Genomic DNA, 19,446 nt, shown 5'->3' on the forward strand with positions numbered 1-19,446 from the left:
TATTTATACATACATTAGTTTTAGACTTCTTTGGAGGTCCTAGACTCAATCCTCTTTGGATTTCAATGGACAGTTACAGAAATTACAGGAAGAAAGGAGACCTTGGAGGGGGATTTGAAACAGAGGCAATGGTGATCAGAGGGAGTTCCCCAACCTTTCTTTCAACCTAGTCTCCAGACTCCTGGTGGTTCCCACCATTGAATTATTATTTCAAGGTGATTATGTAATTCAAAGAAATCAGTCATCTAGTACACAGAATAAGCTGTGTAATGAAAAAGATAAAAGGTCAATGATGATTTGTGCTTAATACCCAAAAATGCATTGTGAAGAATACTTTACTGGTTCCCAAAGATGAAGTGACATTTCTTAAAGTAATTCTTAATGATCTGAAGTTTTCAAGGAATGATCATTTTATTTTGTTATACAACATATTTGATAATATACTCATACCTCCTTGATATTCCTAAGTGGCATGAAATCATTGTCAAAATACTTTCACTTAGTCCCTCTGCCTTTCTCTCCCATCGAAGGCATACTCTGTTGGATAACTTGGTTTCTATGTTTCTTGATAGAGATGTCTAGTAAGCCAATGGAAGCATTTTCAATACCAGTGTAACATATCCCAGGCTGTTACAAAAACAAAATAATACTAAACAAAACTGTTCATGAGGCTGGAGTGATGTTTCAATGGATATGAATGCTTCCTGCCTTTCCAGAGGACATGAGTTCAGTCCTACATTTCAGAGTCAGGCCACTCACAATATTTGTAACTCCACCTCTAAGGAATCTAACACCCTCTTTTCCATATCCATGAAATATACACAGGCATACACACGTATAAATGAAAATAGAAGTCATTGAACACACTGGTCATTGTCTCCTCTAGGCTTTGTTCAAGAGAGGTTAGCACAAAGTATTGTTTAGTAGCTTTGTTGACTGTAGGTACTGCTTTCAAGCTTCCATCAAATCCATAAATACCCGACAGTACCTTGTTATAGACTCATTTGCAAAGATATAAAATCATGACTCTCATGCCAATATAAAATGAACATATGAACTTAATGAGGTAAACTGTATGATGCTGATGCCAGTTAAAATGAAAATTTGAAGCACCTGGTATCATGGGTAATTTAATAAAGGAATGTCAGTAAAAACAATTGGATTTGATATGAGGTGATTTAAAGTTCTAGAATAATAAATTGCAACATTTGAGCTGTTGCTTTATATCAGACAAAAGATATTTTCAGCCTTGGTGTTAAACCTAACTATAAGTTAACCACACACTTCCAGACATTTCAAATAATGCATTCATAAGCTGGCCAGTAAGGAAAGAATCTATCTTGTTTTCAAAGAAGACCTCATATTCTCCAGGGTTGGTGTGTATGTTTCAAATAATTTTTCAGAACCTTGGACCTTACTTAAGATCCCACTAACCTTTCATCTACAATGTTGCAATAATGCTAGGCACATGCCCTCATATTAAGGCTGTAAAAGGCAACCAAGTAGGAGGAAAAAGGTCAAGATGGCAAAAGAATCAGAGACATCCTTGCTCCCACTGTTAGGAAAACCAAACTACACAACCATAACATATACATAGAAGACATAGGTCAGAACCATACAGGCTCCGTGATTGTCAGTTCAGCCCTGGATAGTTCATTTTATAGGTCATTTTTTTGTGGTGTCCTTGATCCCTGTGGCTCTTACAATCCTTCCTTCTAAGAGCCATCTAATGTTTGGCTCTGGAGATCTCATCTGCTCTTATTAGTTGCTAGATGAATCCTCTCTGATGACAATTATACTACGCTCTAGTCTACAAGTCTACAAGTTTAGTAGAGTATCCTTATGAATCATTTTTAGATGAATTTCTAAGTGATCTTATTAAATAAATAAAAAACAAACAGAGCCAAATATAGGTGTGGAATCCTTAAATCAGGGAAATAGTGAAAACCACCAGCCAACCTTACCTCACCAACTCTGCAGCTTCCAAATGCAAGTTACTTTTTGTCTACCCTTGCCTTTATTGCCTTGCTGTTCTGCCCTCTCATTGGCTGTCTTAGCTCAGCTACCTCACTTCCTCTTCCTACACAGCTCTGTCATATTCTGTCTGTCTGTACAGACCTCCAGGTCTCTATGGTTGGTACTGGGATTAAAGGCCTGTGTCACCATGCTTGGCTCTGTTCCCTAGTGTGGCCTTCAACACACACAGACACTGCCTGCTAAGTGATAGGATTAAGGGCATGTACTGCTTGAATTCTTGTTTACTTAAAATGGCTGGTCTTTCCCCCTTGATCTCCAGACAAGTTTTATTAAAGCACAAATAAAATATCACCACATTTCAACACAAATAAAATATTACCATAATCATTCCATTCACTTTTTTTCCTGGACATGTTTGGTTCTATCCTAGGTCTCTGGGATGTCCAGCCTCTGATTCCTGGCCTTCCAGACAGTGTCAGGTTTGGGCTTCCTCTTGTGGCTGGGTCTCAAGCTTAATCAGTCATTGATTTACCACTCCCACAAGTTCTGTGCCACCTTTACCCCAGGACATCTTGTAGGGGGAGACAGATTTCAGGTAAAAGGTTCTGTGTCTGAGTTGGGGTACCAATCTAACCTTCAGAAGCCTTGCCTGATTACAGAAGATGGCCAGTTCAGCCTCCACAGCCCCCATTGACAGGAGTTTTCCCTAGGGTCTCCATTGTAGATTCCTGGAAACTTCCATTGCACTAGGTTTCAATATTGCTCCCCAAATGCTCCCCAAATTCAGTTGTCTCTCCAAGTACTCTTTCCCTCTAGTCTTCTACCTATTCCTTCCTGTTTCCATCCCTACCCACCCATAGAGACAACTTCCTGAACAGAACACCAGTAATACAGGCACTAAAATAAACAATTAATAAATGGGAATTCATGAAACTGAGAAGCTTCTGCAGGCAACGGACACCATCAATAACACAAAACGACAGCCTACAGAATGGGAAAAGATCTTCACCAAGCCCACATGTGACAGGGCCAATATCTAAAATATATAGAGAGCTCAAGAAATTATACATTAACAAACCAAGTAATCCAATTAAAAAGTAGGATAGAGACCCAAACAAAGAACTCTCAAAAGAGGAATCTCAAATGACTGACAAGCATTTAAACAAATGTTCAACATCCTTAGCCATCAGGGAAATGCAAATCAAAACTTCTTTGAGATTCCATCTTCCACCTGTCAGAATGTCTAAGATCCAAAACTCAAGTGACAGTTCATGCTGGCAAGGATGCTGAGTAAGGAGAACACTCTTCCATTTTCCTGAAGGGAGTGTATACTTGTACAGCTACTTTGGAAAGCATTATGGTGGTTTCTCAGAAAATGGGGAATTATCCCACCTCAAGACCCAGATATACAACTCCTGGGCATATACTCAAAGGACAGTGCACCATACCATAAGGGCACTTGTTCAACTATGTTAATAGCAGCTTTATGTGGTGATACTGTGTCCCCCAACACATTATACACTCTAATAAACTTATCTTGGGTCAGAGAACAGAACACTAGATAGATATTAAGGCCAGAAAATGGTGGTACACACACAACTCTAACCTAGCATTCCAGAGGCAGAGATCCATCCAGATCTCTGTGAGTTCAAAGCCACAATGGAAACAGCCAGGCATGGTAACACATGCCTTTAGTCCTAGGAAGTGATGACAGGAAGCAAAAATGTATATAAGGCATGAGGACCAGAAACTAGAGTCTTGTTAAGCTTTTAGGCTTTTAGCAGTAGTTCAGCTGAGATCCATTCAGATGAGGACACAGAGGCTTCCAGTTTGAGGAAACAAGATTTGCTGAGGAATTGGCAAGGTGAGGTCTGTGGCTTGTTCTATTTCTCTGATCTTCCAGCATTTATCCCAAAATCTGGCTCCAGGTTTGTTTTTTATTAAAAGACCCCTTAAGATTCATACTACAGCTTTATTTGTAATAGCAGAGATTGAAGACAACCTAGATGTCCCTCAACCAAAGAATGGATAAGAAAATTTGCTTCATTTACACAATGGAGTATTACACAGCTTTTAAAGATAATAACATAATGAAATGTGGAGACAAATGAAACCAGAAAAAAAAAAAATCCCTGAGTGAGGTAATCCAGACCCAGAAAGACAAACATCATACTTACTCACATATAAGTGGATATTAGTTATAAAGTAAAAGTAATCTCGCAGCAACCCATAGACTCAGAGAGGCTAAGTAACAAGGAGGGCTCAAGAGGGGATGCATGTACCTCCTTGGAAAGGGGAAATAGAATAGATCTGGTTTTTACATTTAATGGTTTATTACTCTTTTAAGGGATTTCTGTGGGGCGGGGGAGTATTTGTGAGCGTGTTCAGGTACTCATGCCTGTGTGTATAATCACAGAAGCCACAGGAGGACACAGTGTATCCTGCTCCTTCCTCCTTAACTCTATTTCTTTGTGACAGGGTCTCTTACTGAACATGTAGTTAGGCTGGTGACCAGAAAGTGTCAGAGATTCTTCTGTTTCTGCCCCCACTTGCCTTTCAACACAACACATTAGAGTTGCAAGCATTTTTTAAAACTGAGGCTGAAACCCAAACTCAGGTCTGCATGTTTGCCCAGCTAGTGTTCATCCCCACTGAAGCATCTCTCCAGTATTGTCTTCAATTTATCCTGATTCTTTTGGCCTCACATGAACCAGAGAGATCATTATTATTTGTTTTGGAGACATTTCATGGACTAGTTAGTACTACTATTTTGATTTTCTGTAATCTATCCTTTCCTGCTCTTTTCTGCTACAGCATAGTCTAGCCCAGTTTATTTGATCTGTGTTCTACATAGAGAAGAGTATTAGTTGAATTTTTCATTTAGGTACAAAAATTCCCTACCACATGCCTTTTACAATCGGTGTAGTTGGTTTTACATGTTTGAGTCAGGAAGCACCACTTTCTGCCCACACTGTCAGATTCTGGACAAGTGATCATGAGGAAACCCTCCTGTGAAGATTTTCAAGGAAGTCTTAAATTTTCTGTGACTACAAATTTCACAATAATGAATATGTCCTCATTATTGACTTTTTAAGACCCACCCTCAAGAGCCATTGTGATAGCACAAGCCTGTAATTTCAGCTCTTGGAATGTAGGTGCAGGCAGATGAGGAATCTAAATATCTCCTTGGCTACAGAGCAGGTTTAAGCTCAATCTACACCCTGTCTCAAAAAATTATTAATGCAGGGAGAGGGTATTATGGCGGGATGACTCAGTGTGTAACGATGCTTGCTGCAAAGCTTGAAAATCTGATTGATCCCCAGGTCCCACATGGTAGAAAAGAAGAACTGACCTTCATATACACACCATAGATTATGAGCACTGAATCCTCAAACACACACAATACATGAATAAGTGTAATAAAAAATATATTTTAAAAATCTGTCTTTACACCATGCACTTAAGTTGTGTAGAAGTTTCATTCAAGGCTGAGACAGTCAATCCTACAGGGAAGCTTCTCAAGGTGGAAGGTAAGCTGAAACTGACCGGATTCACTAGGGCCCCTCCCTGCTAGAGTAAGCAATAAAATGAAGCTGCAAAGACTTTGACACCTGACTAGCTGCCTTGAAGCAGCAGAAAACAGCTGAACTGTCTGGATGAAATTTAAACCAACTGAGTCACTGGAAAGGACACTTCCCAATCTGGTGTGCTGCTTGTAGGGTATGCAATATTCTCTGGGTAATCAGCTTTTGTGAGCTGTGACCCAAACTGGGGTAGGCTTTGGTGATGCATCTGTCTTTGAGTCATTTCTGCTCCTGTCAGTAAGCCCTCATCTGTGTTCCTGTAAGTAACCCCAAGAGAACTCATTGGTTAACACAATTGGATTCTAGTGGTGTTCATACTTTGGTCTGTTGTGAGTTCTGTATCTGTAGTGAGTAAATGTATGTATTGTGCCTCCCCAGGTAAAGTCTTGTCACATAATAACTACAAACATAAGGCTTGAAAGAATTAAGCTACATATGACCTAGAAGCTTCATTCCCAAGGACTAGCTTTGTGCTATTGAAAGGTATAATGCAAGCTGCTAAGAAGGAAAATCAATCAATTGCCCAGCCTATCTGAGATGCCTACTACCATAACAATTACCTGGGCAGTAAGACATTTCCAAGGGTGCAGCAGTGGAATTCATATCTCAGAAATCTAATGCTAAGTGGTTATCCCTCAAAACATATACATACAGGCCATCTAGTTATAATTATAGAATTATAGATAGTTATATTTATGTACTTATTTGATATATAAACATTATAATAATTAAAGAAAAAGAAAAAATAAAAGTAAATAATGCAATCAAAAAAATCTACCTTCGAAAGCACATGGATTATGAACCAATGGCTCTGGAGCCCCCAGCTAGATCAGGCCCTCTGGATATGTGAGACAATTGAATAGCTTGATCTGTTTAGGAGGCACCAAGGCTGTGGGACCAGGACCTGTTCTTAGTGCATGAGCTGGCTGTTTGAAACCTTGGGCTTACACAGGGACACATGCTCAGCCTGGAAGGAGGGGACAGGACCTGCCTGTACTGAATCCACCAGGTTTAAATGAGTCCCCAGGGGTATCTTGGTCCTGGAGGACATGGGAATGGAGGGGAGGGGCTGGGGGGAAGGTGGGGGTGGGGGCAGGAGGGGGGAGGACAGGGGAACCCATTGCTGATGTATAAAATTAAAACACATAATAATAATAATAATAATAATAATAATAATAATAATAATAAAATCTACCTTCATAAGGATTCATCATAGAAATTTTTCTTCTTTTCCAGAAGGTCCTTTATATTCTGGGCTGCTGTGGATATCGCTCTGTGTAAATAAAGTTCTGATTGGCCAGTGGCCAGGCAGGAAGTATAGGCGGGACAAGAGAGAAGAAAATGCTGGGAAATAGAAGGCTGGGGAGACACTGCCAGCCGCCGCCATGAGAAGCAACATGTAAAGACACTGGTAAGCCACAAGCCATGTGACAAAGTATAGATAAACAAAAATGGGTTAATTTAAGATAAAAAAAAGTAGATAACAAGAAGCCTGCCACAGCCATACAGTTTGTAAACAATATAAGTTTCTGTGTGTTTTCTTGGTTGGGTCTGAGCATCTATGGGCCTGGCAGGTGAGAGAGATTTGTCCTGACTGGGCCAGGCAAAAAAACTCTAACTACAAATGGCGCCCAATGTGGGGCAAGAATTTCTACCTAAAACCTGGAAAAAAAAGATTCTAAGACGGAACTAAATACAGCTTCCTAATTGTCTCTCTCAAGTTAGCGGCAGCCTGCCGGTTTGAGCTACTATGGCGGGTTCCTGGCTTGTGCGTCTGACCTACAATGTGGCAGAAATGAGGAGTCTACAAGCAACACTTTGCTCTGCAGCATGATGGATTTAGCCTTTGTGAGTTAAAAAAACAAAAACAAAAACAAAAACAAAAAAGGGTTTCTGGGCTATGCGCTGCTTTGATAGAACTGCTTCTGATAGTTGATGGTACACATGGTTCCAGACCCAGAGTTGGCGGTAAACTGTACCACCGCCATGTTGGGAAACTGAGGTGGGCAGAGACAGCAGCCACAGAGGCGTTTCAATCTTACAAAGATGGATATTACACAGAGAATCTGGTTTGTGTTGTCTTTGAGATTTTTAACTGCAAAAAAAGATTTGATCGTAAAAGCTGTTGAGTTAAACAAATATGTAAATTTTAAAGGTAACTTGACTTCAAAATTTGGATATAAGGATATGTTGCTTTGGAAAAGAGTCTCTGCTTTTGTTTCCACAGAAAGCCAGAGGCTATGGATTTGTTCCAGATTAAGATACATCAGGTTTGATCAGCCAAGACCACCTGAAAGGTCTCCAATGACACCATGGCCCAGATGATGCAACATCCAAAATGGTTTCAAGAAAACTGGCTCAGAGGTTCACCCTCACAGACTACTCCATAATCCTAAAATTTTCTTTGTGTCCCCATAAGATACAGCACCCCCCTCCAGCAGGAAGTAGTAAAAAAAAACTACGCCCAAATTCCCACCTGGCTTTGGAGATGGAATGGCTCATTCCTTCTCTAAACCCAAACACATTGTTAAAAAAAAAGGTTAAGAGCTTCTTGTGTCCCTCTGGTGTGGGACAGAAAAAAACCACTATTTTATTTAAAACAGGTTGATTATAAATGTAATCTCTTTCTAAAGATAAAAAGGGGATATGATATAGATATGATAGGATGAAAGGGTAAATTAATGAACTTACTTCTAAAAGAGCAACAACTCATTTAAAATGTTTTACATTGGTATAGATTTTAGTCTATTGATACAAACTTAAAGTTAATTTTATTATACTGTGTGTATATTTCTACTCATGTTTAAGGTATTATGTTTGTATAGCTCATTTTAAATTGTAATGGATAATTAAAAATAGATTAATAATTAGTCATCTATGATAATCATACTCGTAGCCATGTTACTTAAGTCTTCTACATATACATAGACATATTTCAGATAGATAGGTAATCTTCAAATACTTCAAAGACCTACAAAATATGACATTTAAAATATTTTTAAAATTTAGACTTTCTGGACAGTGAGACATGTCTGCTCCTGGCAGCACTGTTTTACTTCAGAGAGGAGAATGGGCATTAAAGACACTTCATATGGAGTTTATCGTCACCTTGACAAAAATAGCCATTTAGACAAAAAACTGTTCTTGCCTGTACTGCTTGATCGACTGGACATGCAGGACCCATAGAAAGGTGACCACTAAACTTTACTTGACAGAATGGTCCTTCAGGTTCCTGCTTCACAGAGGAAACTGCCAGACATTCTACAGGACACTGAGAGAAGTGACCAAGAGACTCTAGCCCTGTGGGCTAAAGACAAATGCCCCAACTTTACAAAGAAACATTAGGTGACTGTCCAGGCTGTCAGCTGTCTCTGTCTACTCTTACAAGACTCCTGAAAAATGCTTACATCCTTCTCACGGTTCTCAGGTAATATTATATCCTTCTGAGGTCTTTGATATGGTTAAAGACTAGATAGTTATAATTTCCTCAGTTATGATAAAAGATAAGTTAGATATAAAACCTTAGCCTCACAAATATAAGATAGATAGGATATCTTCTTTAATATTGTAACTGTAATTCTTGCTTGATAATTGTTTTGTTATATGTAATTGTACTATGTAAAAGTTAAAACCTTCCTTAGAAAAAAAGAAAAGGGGAAGTACTGTGGATATCACTCTGTGTAAATAAAGTTCTGATTGGCCAGTGGCCAGGCAGGAAGTATAGGCGGGACAAGAGAGAAGAAAATGCTGAAAAATAGAAGGCTGGGTAAACACTGCCAGCCGCCGCCATGAGAAGCAACATGTAAAGACACTGGTAAGCCACAAGCCATGTGACAAAGTATAGATAAACAAAAATGGGTTAATTTAAGATAAAAAAGTAGATAACAAGAAGCCTGCCACAGCCATACAGTTTGTAAACAATATAAGTTTCTGTGTGTTTTCTTGGTTGGGTCTGAGCATCTATGGGCCTGACAGGTGAGAGAGATTTGTCCTGACTGGGCCAGGCAGAAAAACTAACTACACTGGGCCTACATGTTTGCTACACAAGGTCTAGTCTTCAGTCTAGAGACACTACTGTCTTTATCTGTTATTATATCTTGCAGTGCTGAATGGAACTCAGAGCCCCTTTATGTTAGGCAAGCATGCCACCACTGAGCTGCATTCCCAGTCAGTCTGTCTGTTAGTATGGAATAGAGCACATTGTTGAACATATTATCACTTTCACATGTCCTTATTTCTAAACTTTATAAACTGCAAGAAGAGAAAGGTTTCCTTAACCATAGAACTGAGAGTGACAGCTGGAGGTGGGCAGCATAGGCCAAAGACAAGCAAAGTCATCATTTACGACTGTCTTGTTCTGGAAATAAGGTAGAGCAAAGAAAAAGCAAACTTGTCGAATTGCCATCATGGAGTTAAAGTGCTGTCATGTGGTATTTTGCGGTCATGAAATCTTGGACTCTGTAGCCATTCATAACTAAATATCACTATACCCCTAACAATTGCTAGATTGCACCTGGCATGTAAGAGCTGCTGGGGAAGGGGGAGACAGTCTTCTTTAAGGATGTGAACCCACAGTTGATCACATACTCCATGTCAGGCCCTATACCAAGATAACTTGGACAGTACAAATTGAACTCTACGGGATGAAAATGAATTAAAAACCAATATAAGCCAGGTAGTGGTGGTGCATGCCTATAATCCCAGCAGTTGGGAGGCAGAGCCAGGTGGATCTCTGAGTTCAAGACCAGCCCAGGCTACCAAGTGAGTTCCAGGAAAGGTGCAAAGCTACACAGAGAAACCCTGTCTCAAAAAACAAACAAACAAAACTAAAATAAATGAAATTGAAGTTGAGTGGATAGGGAGGTTAGGTGGACCTTGGAAGAGATGGAGAAGGGGATAGACATGTTCAAAATGAATTCTATGAAATTCTCAAAGAATTAATACAAGTCCTATAAAAATTAAAAATAAAACTATTCATACTAGCTACATTATGCCAGCTTAAGACTCTAGTTTCTAAAACATCGAATAAGGTGGTTATTAAACTCAAAGTATTGCTTTTGAAGAGCTACAATTCTTAAGTGGTATACAGTATAAATTATGAGAAAAAAAAACTAACAGCCTCAAGGGTGCTCTAACTATACAACCCATACCTGTATTATCCGTATTTATGAGTAGTAGATTCAGTGGAGGAGCAGTTTTGGGGGAAACTGAAAGGACTTTAAAATAATTGATAACTATAGTGGACCACTAACCATCTTTCCTCTCCTTTTTTAGGTATATCCAATCTTGTGAATGCAATACAACACTGACATTGTTCATCTACAGAGTTCCCCATCGAAACCCACACAATTGAATTATCAAAAACATTTCCAAAATCTCAAAGTTTTTAGTAAGTTTATGATGTTGTGTAAAGGTGCAATTCATAATTACACTCATCCTTGTGTAGCCATTGAGCTGCAGGTTGGACACATCTGTTAAATAAAAATGATAAATTAATGTTATGATTTGCTTTCATTCTAGACTTTCAGATTGCCAGTTTGACTACTGACTCCTAATATTCTAGAAACAACATCACCAACATCCAAGAACATCTAACTCCAAATTGGGTGCACTCTTCTGGTAGCCTTTAATTTGGCTGCATATGAATGGAATGGTGTGCTGCCTGGAATTAGAAAACTTTGTGTCACTAATCCAGCCCTTCCCCTATATTTTATTTCAGTAGTGGGGAGGGAAGAGGGAGCAGGGAGGTGGGCTATGCAGAGTGATGTAAACTGGGACTGAGTTCTAACATGGGCAACTGTGGTGGGATAGCCTCAGGGCAAATCACTGGACACTAACAACCTGGCTTTATCTTCTGTAGAATGAGCAACTCTTGGGGATTGTAACTATATCTATGTGAGATTTCCATCTTTGTCGATCCATGTAATTATCTTTAAAAACTATATGCAAATGATATAATATTTAGAATACCATATGCATAATAGAGCTTTCAGTGTTTTTTCCCCTAGTAACAAATGTTCAATCTTCACTATCAACTTAATGGAATGTAACTACTGAAATGTAGATGTAACCATCTTGTTAAATAAGAAACACCAGAGCCAGCTGCAGAGTTAAAAACAAGAGGTCAGAGCAATAACTGAGAATCTTACCCTTCACTGCTTCTGCTATCTTTCCTCTCCACCAGAGACCTACTTCTGTGTGTCCTGTCTTTTTATAGACTATCTTGTTCTGTTTTCTCATTGGTTGTAAACCCAGCCATATGACCTCCTCATCACTGCCTGTCTGTCAGACCTCCAGGTCTTCTATGGTTGCTATTGAGATTAAAGGCGTGTGTCTGTCATGCTGGCTGTGTCCTTGAACACACAGAGATCTACCTAGGTCTGCCTCCCAAGTGCTGGGATTAAATGCGTGCACCACCACCACCCAGCTTCTGCTCTGGCTTGCTCTGACCTCAAGGCAACTTTATTAAAATACAAATAAAATCACTTTTCAATACAAATAAAATATCACTATATTTCCCCCTTTCTATTTTAATAAAAAGGAAAAAAGGGAAAAAGTTATTACTAATCTAAGAAAAACTATATACAAAAGTATAATAACTATATATACCATATATACAAATAATAAATACCGAAACAATGTTTAGTCCATTTGCATTTGATAAATTCAGAGAAAATAATTTCATTATCTATCCTATTTTGGTAAGTCCAAAATGTACCTGATTCATTTTCTATCCTAACTTATATTACTAACAGAACTGTCTTATAATGTCTTTCAAATTTATACACTTACAGCTCTTAGTGAGTTGTTTTGAAATCCTTAACAAAGATAATTATAACTATAACTAACTTATCTTCAACTCCCTCAGAGACCCAAGAAGGAAATAATACTACCTAATAAAAAATAAAAACAGGAAGTGCATGCAAGCAGCTTCCAAAAAAAAAAAAAAAAATTGTGAGTTGACAGAAACAGCCAGCTGCCTGGACAGTCACCTAAGGTTTCTCCGCAGTGTTGGGGCATCATCTTCAGCCTATAGGCTTAGCATATCTGACAGACTCACTTGTGAACTAGGATGTATACCAGGTCAACAGTTTGACCTCACATTTGGTAAGAGTAGTCCATGTACCAGAAACACCTGAATTTCATTAGTGTCATGTCATGATTTAGGATTTTAAATTCTGGAAATTATTGATGTTTCTTTCAATTTAGCTGTCCATTTTTCTTGGCTATGTATATGTGGCTTCATCTCAGCATCCCGTTCTTCTCCACATCCCTCTATTAAATGCCAGTCTACTCTTGAGATGGGTGAGCTTAGTTATTCTTCAAGAATAACTGTTTCATCTGCTGTTCCATTGCACATCAGAAGCCATTGGCCCACTCCCTGTTCAGCTGCCTTCAAAGAAAAGGGCACGGTACCTTTCACAGATTGCAAAGGCCACTCACTTTAGAGATGGTGCCATATTGTCCTGGCTTCAGAAGATGCCTTTTGTTAAAGCCACAACCACACTTGTTTTGGCAAGAATCGGTAGTCCTTGGTTTCATATCCTATCTGTCCTGTTTGTCAGCAGTTGATTCGAGGATACTTTGTTGTCCAATGGCTAACTTTTGCCACAATGAAAGTTAACTCCATATGCAGTTTCTTCAATGCCAATATTTTCTCTGAAGTAGATTGGTACTGCCAGGAGCCAACATGTCTGTCTCATAGTCATAGCAAAAAAGAAAAATTACTAAGTTATTAAAACATTTTAAATGCCATATTCTGTAGATCTCTGAAGGGTTTGAGGATGACCTGTCTATCTAAAATATCTCTGTTCCATCTTGAAAACACACCTAATATGACTACAAGTTCAATTGTAATGTCTAACCACTAACGTTCATTTCTATATATCCTAATAGTTGGTAATATTAACATTCAAGGATTAGCAAATTGCATTATTACATTGTTAAATGAATGATATAAATACAATACCTCGAGCAAGATTAGAAATATGTGTATGGCATATTCTAACAATCTCAATCTCAATAACAATAACAATTTGTGTACAATATAAAACAATCCAATCCAATGCAAAGTATTTAAAACTAGTAATTGTCTTTTTCTATTTTCTTTTCTTTTTTTTTTTTTAAACAAGCACCTTTTGCCTAGCCCTTTTCCTAACCCTTAACAACAACTTGTAACCTACCCTCCTAAACAATGAAAACTATCCCAGACCCAAAACCCATAAAAAGACCAAAAAACCACCCACCCCACACCACCCCTTTGGGAATGTGGGCGTCGTATTCTTAAAATTGCTTTCTGTTGGGTATGGGCGAAGTTATCTTTATTCTGAAAAGAAAAATTTTGGGTTAATTGTCCAATTCTAGGAAAGGTAACTATATTCTTTGTTATCCATAATGCCAAAGTTCAGGGTTTATCTCAAGTCCTTATTCAAGTAGTCTTTGAAACTGGATCATCTCAGCTAGCCATTTCAGAATTGCTCTAAGCACTTTGTAGTCCAAAGCTGATCTGTAGATGATGTTTGTCAGCTTAGTGATGTTACTATTGTCCATTTGGAATTGTCATTGTGGGGCCCCATCTTCTTCCTGGAGATTTCAGTTGATGTTAGGCCTGGCCATGATTTCCTGCAGAAAACTGAAAAGAGACTCCAACAGAAAGACATGTATAGGCAGCTAATCCAAGCCTTTCCTCTAGAATTAATTGGTACTCTATATGACCATTATTATCTTAACAAAGTTTAATATATATATATATATATATATATATATATATTTATAAAATTTATATATATATATGTATATTGTAAATTTTGATATAAAATTCATATTTTAAGAAAAGTTTGAAGAATCAGAATAGAATCAAAGAATTGAGATTATTAATAGAATAGTCCTTTAATTAATTTGGTTTTTTTCCTGTCCTATGTCAGAAGATGGCTCTTTCTTCTGGTATGATACAGGGAGTTTTCATTTTCCTTTTAACAACATGCTTGAGTTTAAAGGAGGAGAGAGCCATTCTCCAACTCCTAAGTCAGCTTTAAACTTTAATTGAACTAGGACTACAAGAAGACCAATAGTATTAATTTTTTAGAGAAGAGCAGAAACAAATATTTAGGAAGATTTGTGAAATTTTGTAGATGATATACCAATAGGCCATTTTACTCTTTTTCCTGGGACAGATGATTTGTCCTTTTTCTTTAGTTGTCTCATTTTTCCAGTGTTCTTCAGATTCCTTAGCCTTCATTCTCCTAAAAGACAAAAATAAAAACCTTTCCCCAAGATTAATTTTGGGGAGGTTTCCTTTTGGCAAGTTATATCTGATTAAATGAAAAGGCATGTATTAATAGTATAAGTGAGTTTAAATTGGATGGTCATGTTGATTGATGAACTATCACCTCCTCTAATTAAGGCGTGAGGACCAGGAACTAAGTTAGTTAAGCATTTGGTTAAGCATTTTGGCTGGATAAGCATTTAGATTTTGGAGCAGCACAGTTCAGCTGAGAACATGTGGAGGAAGACTCAGAAGCTTCCAGCTGAGGAAAAAGGATCATCTGAGGAACTAGCAAGGTGAGATAGCCATGGCTTGTTCTGCTTCTCTGATCTTCCATCATTCACCCCACTAACTGGCCTCAGGTTTGTTTTTATTAACAAGTACCTTTAAGATTCATGCTACACTGAAAAAAAGTAATACTTGATTACATATGGCTAAATCTATTCAAAGTTGTTTAAAGAGTTTGTTCAATAGAAATCCAGCGTCATTTCAGTTCAACACAAGAAAGAGAAAAGGGGGCTGGGCGGTGGTGGCGCACACCTTTAATCCCAGCACTTGGGAGGCAGAGACAGGCGGATCTCTGTGATTTCCAGGCCAGCCTGAGTTCCAGGAAAGGCACAAAGCTACACAGAGAAACCCTGTCTCGAAAAAAACCAAAAAAAAAAAAAGAGAAAAGGTAAAATATTTACGAATATTCCAAGGATCCAATAAGATCATGAGATTAAAAAAACACAAAAATCAATAACCTTCACATAATGATATGTTTGATCTAGATCTACTTAATCTGTTCAACAGCAGACAGGGTATTTTGAGAAGTGACAGCAGACTACTATGAATGTTCTGAGTTCAATGCTCAGAGCCCACATAGCAGAAGAAGATAATTAACTTCCTCAAATTGTCCTCTGACCTCCTCACATGTGTGTGTGTGTGTCTTTTATACACAAACAAATTTTAATAAAGAAACATCAACAATAGCAAATAAAAAAATGTTCTTCAAAGGCAAAATGTTTAGCTTGGAGATACACAAATCAAAAAATCCTGTAACCATGTAAAAAAAAAATACTCAAAGTTTTTCACTAAATGAGAAAGTTAATAAAATGGGAGGCCGGGCGATGGTGGTGCACACCTGTAATCCCAGCACCGGGGAGGCAGGACCAGGTGAATCTCTGTGAGTTTGAGGCCAGCCTGGGCTACCAAGTGAGTTCCAGGAAAAAGGCACAAAGCTACACAGAGAAACCCTGTCTCGAAAAACCAAAAAGAAAATAGGATAATATTTATAGATGACTAAAATCTAAGGTGTTTGAAACATATCATTTTGGTGAGGGTATAGAAAGTCAAGAGTCTTGCTTTATGTGACTACCAAATATATGACATTCATGGGATCAATTTGGCAGTTAATTCAACTTCAAAGGATTAATTCTAAGGGTATGCTTGCATAAAGACGTATGGTTATTCATTTTAGTGTTATTTGTAAAAACACAGCTTTAACAAATTTCTAAGCCATATATTGTTAAATGGATTATATAACATTCATATAATAAATTAATTTGCTATATAAAGAAATGAAGTTCATCACATGTTTGCACAGAACAACAGCTGCAATAAACATTATGTGGCATAAAACAAAGTATATGCTGAAGGAGAACAAGTCACACCCATGCTCACATGTTAGAGAGTCTGACTCACTGTAGCTGTGAAATCTGAGAGAAGCCTCCCAGAAAGGAAAATTCTGTTCCTGGGTGAGCTAGTGGAGAGGGAAGTTTACTATGTGTTTTTACTTTTTTCTACTCTTTGATATTAAATTGTCTATATGTATTACCTGAAAACGTGACTTACTATAAACATCTACAGTGCATGTGTGAAAGGGTTAGTGACATGGCTTGAAGGATGGAGGTGCTCACTGCCAAGGATGATGACCCAAGTTCAATTCCTGGAATGCATATGGTGGAAGAAGACAACAGACCAGTAGAGATTGTTTCCTGACCTCCACACCTATATGGTGGCATGCAAATACACACACACACACACACACACACACACACACACACACACACACACAGAGAGAGAGAGAGAGAGAGAGAGAGAGAGAGAGAGAGAGAGAGAGAGAGAGACTATTTTTAATGAAATGTCTTGAAGTTCCTCAGGTTGTATTTTATAGAAACATAGCATCATGGGAAAGAAGCCATATTATTTGAAGTCTAAGGAAAGGAGGTAGCTAGTGAGGTAGCCACAATCAGGAATGGAGCCAGAAGAACTGCACACAAAGGAAGCATGGAAGCTAAATCCAGGAACACCAACTGTCTGCCCCAGCACCAGCCAGTCTTAATTTAGGCAACATATATGGCTGTCTCCAGGGTGTGATGTAGTCTGCCTTGGCAATTTGAAAATCATTTCTGTAATCTCCAAAAGCCACAGCACTAAAATCAATAGTGTTGACTGTATCTGATTAATCCATTTCCACTCACTATCTACAAGCACAGCTGTTTTCAGACTAATTTTAGAGTCAGTTTTTCTTTCATATAAAATATGCCACAGCACTTCAGTATCTATGTAAATAAATGGAAGCTGCTCAGCTTGAATGAGAGGTGTCAGAGTCTCTCCAGGGTATCTGTGTGAAGTTATATTTTCAAGCTTTCCCCTCAGCAGTCCATTCTCCGTGGACTTATTGAGTGTGGCTTGAAACATTTGCTATATTTGGGGATCAATAAAGAGTAAAAGTAAAAACAGATACATGGTTTGGTATGTAACAAAAGGATTCTCTAACAAGTGGTGGGAGTGTGTGCTTCTGGGATTTTCTAACAGGAGTGACAAGTAGCAGTAATTCTCTAGTATTTTAGAGGGTTTAGAGGATATGTTTCCTTCTTGAGGTACATACCACAATGGTTAATAAGTTAATATGTGACAGTGATATAGGGAAGGCACCTTCAAAGAATCAAGTTTTCCTCCCTCCTAATAATCCCTCTGCTGTATGAAGGATCTTGGTTTTCCACTTTATCAGCTCTATGGGTCCACTTCATCCTCATTTTATGTGTTCTGCATCTAAATATTATAGAGATATTTCATTTAATTCTACAAATAAGACCGCCCAGATACTTCTTAATAGCTCCTTATCTCCTTAATGCATGTGCATATATAATATACACATTATATATTTCCATATAGGTATACAGAGGAGAATAAATAATTTAGTAATTTTTCTATGACCTCTTACAGGGTTCATGCCTGGGACCTGTACAATAAAGACAACATAGAAAAAAGTTAATAATTTATTTAAAAAGTCTTACATAGCCAAAGCAACTTTCAGAGATGAAAAATGTAGAGGAAAAGAGTTAGGGACACAGTCTCTCTCTCTCTCTCTCTCTCTCTCTCTCTCTCTCTCTCTCTCTCTCTCTGTGTGTGTGTGTGTGTGTGTGTGTGTGTGTGTGTGTGTATGTATGTATGCATGTATGTATGTATGTGTGTGTTTCTGTGGGCATGTGCTAGCATATATGCATGTAGATGCCAGAGAATGACATTTGGTATCTCCCTTCTTCCCCCTTTACCTTCCATTTTGAGAAAGGATCACTCATTGAACCTGGAGCTCATTAATTCAATAAGACTGACTGGCCAATATACCCTGACTTTATCTCCTCAGTGCTGGAGTTGCAGACATGGACCATGATACCCAGCTTTTTGCATGGGTACCATGGATATCAATCTAAGTTCTGATGCCTTTATGGCAGATATTTTGTGGACTGAACCAGCTCCACATACACTCCCAACCCTATATTTTTATGAGAATCATACAGATTATGTTTGGAAGGCAAAGAGCCCAGCATATTACAAAGTGTCAGGAAATTGGCAAGTTTAGTTTGTAGTGATTCTTCTTGACTGCTCTGTGTTCAACCTTGTATATGTAGTACATCACTGTCTCACAAGTCTTCAGTGGATTGGAGAGGGAGAAAGTACCTGCCAAGAGCAGCATGGGGGAGGGAAGGTTTAGAGTAGCTTAGGTTCCATATGGTGCAGATGGCATGGGGGAAGGAGCATGTGGCAGAAAACCTCACTTAGGTGTCTAAAGCTCACAGACCTGCTCCTAGTGGCCTTCCTCCCTGAGGGAAGTACTCACATCCCTGAAACATCACAACATCCTGTGTAAAGCAGTACTACATGGAGACTAAGTAGTCTTAAGACATCTGAGCCTGTGAGGGACACTTCACTCCAGCCACGACAATGACTTCTAACTTATTTACTTTTGCAGTGTTCTCAATTTCCTACTGCTTAAAATATTAAAAATAGGCAAAGAACCATATACTGTACATGATATTCTGAGCCTAAATATGTCATGCAGCAAGTAATACATATTTATTATATTATATACAATGCAGCTGTTTTCATATAAATGGAACATACATTTTAAATGCATACACAGAAACAACTTCCTGCTCTTCAAACTGCATAATCATAATTATGCTCATATACAACACTTCTACTGAATTCCTGCCTTAAATGTTCACCGTTGAAAACATCATGATTAGTTCTTGGGCAGCAGGTGCCCAAGAATTTGACATTTTGCCCAAACAACTCACCCTAAGTCAGCTTCAAAATGGGGTATGTGTGGATGCTTACTTGGTGTTTATA

The sequence above is a fragment of the Onychomys torridus genome, chromosome 3 (assembly GCF_903995425.1).
Source record: "Onychomys torridus chromosome 3, mOncTor1.1, whole genome shotgun sequence".
NCBI classification, from domain to species: Eukaryota; Metazoa; Chordata; class Mammalia; order Rodentia; family Cricetidae; genus Onychomys; species Onychomys torridus.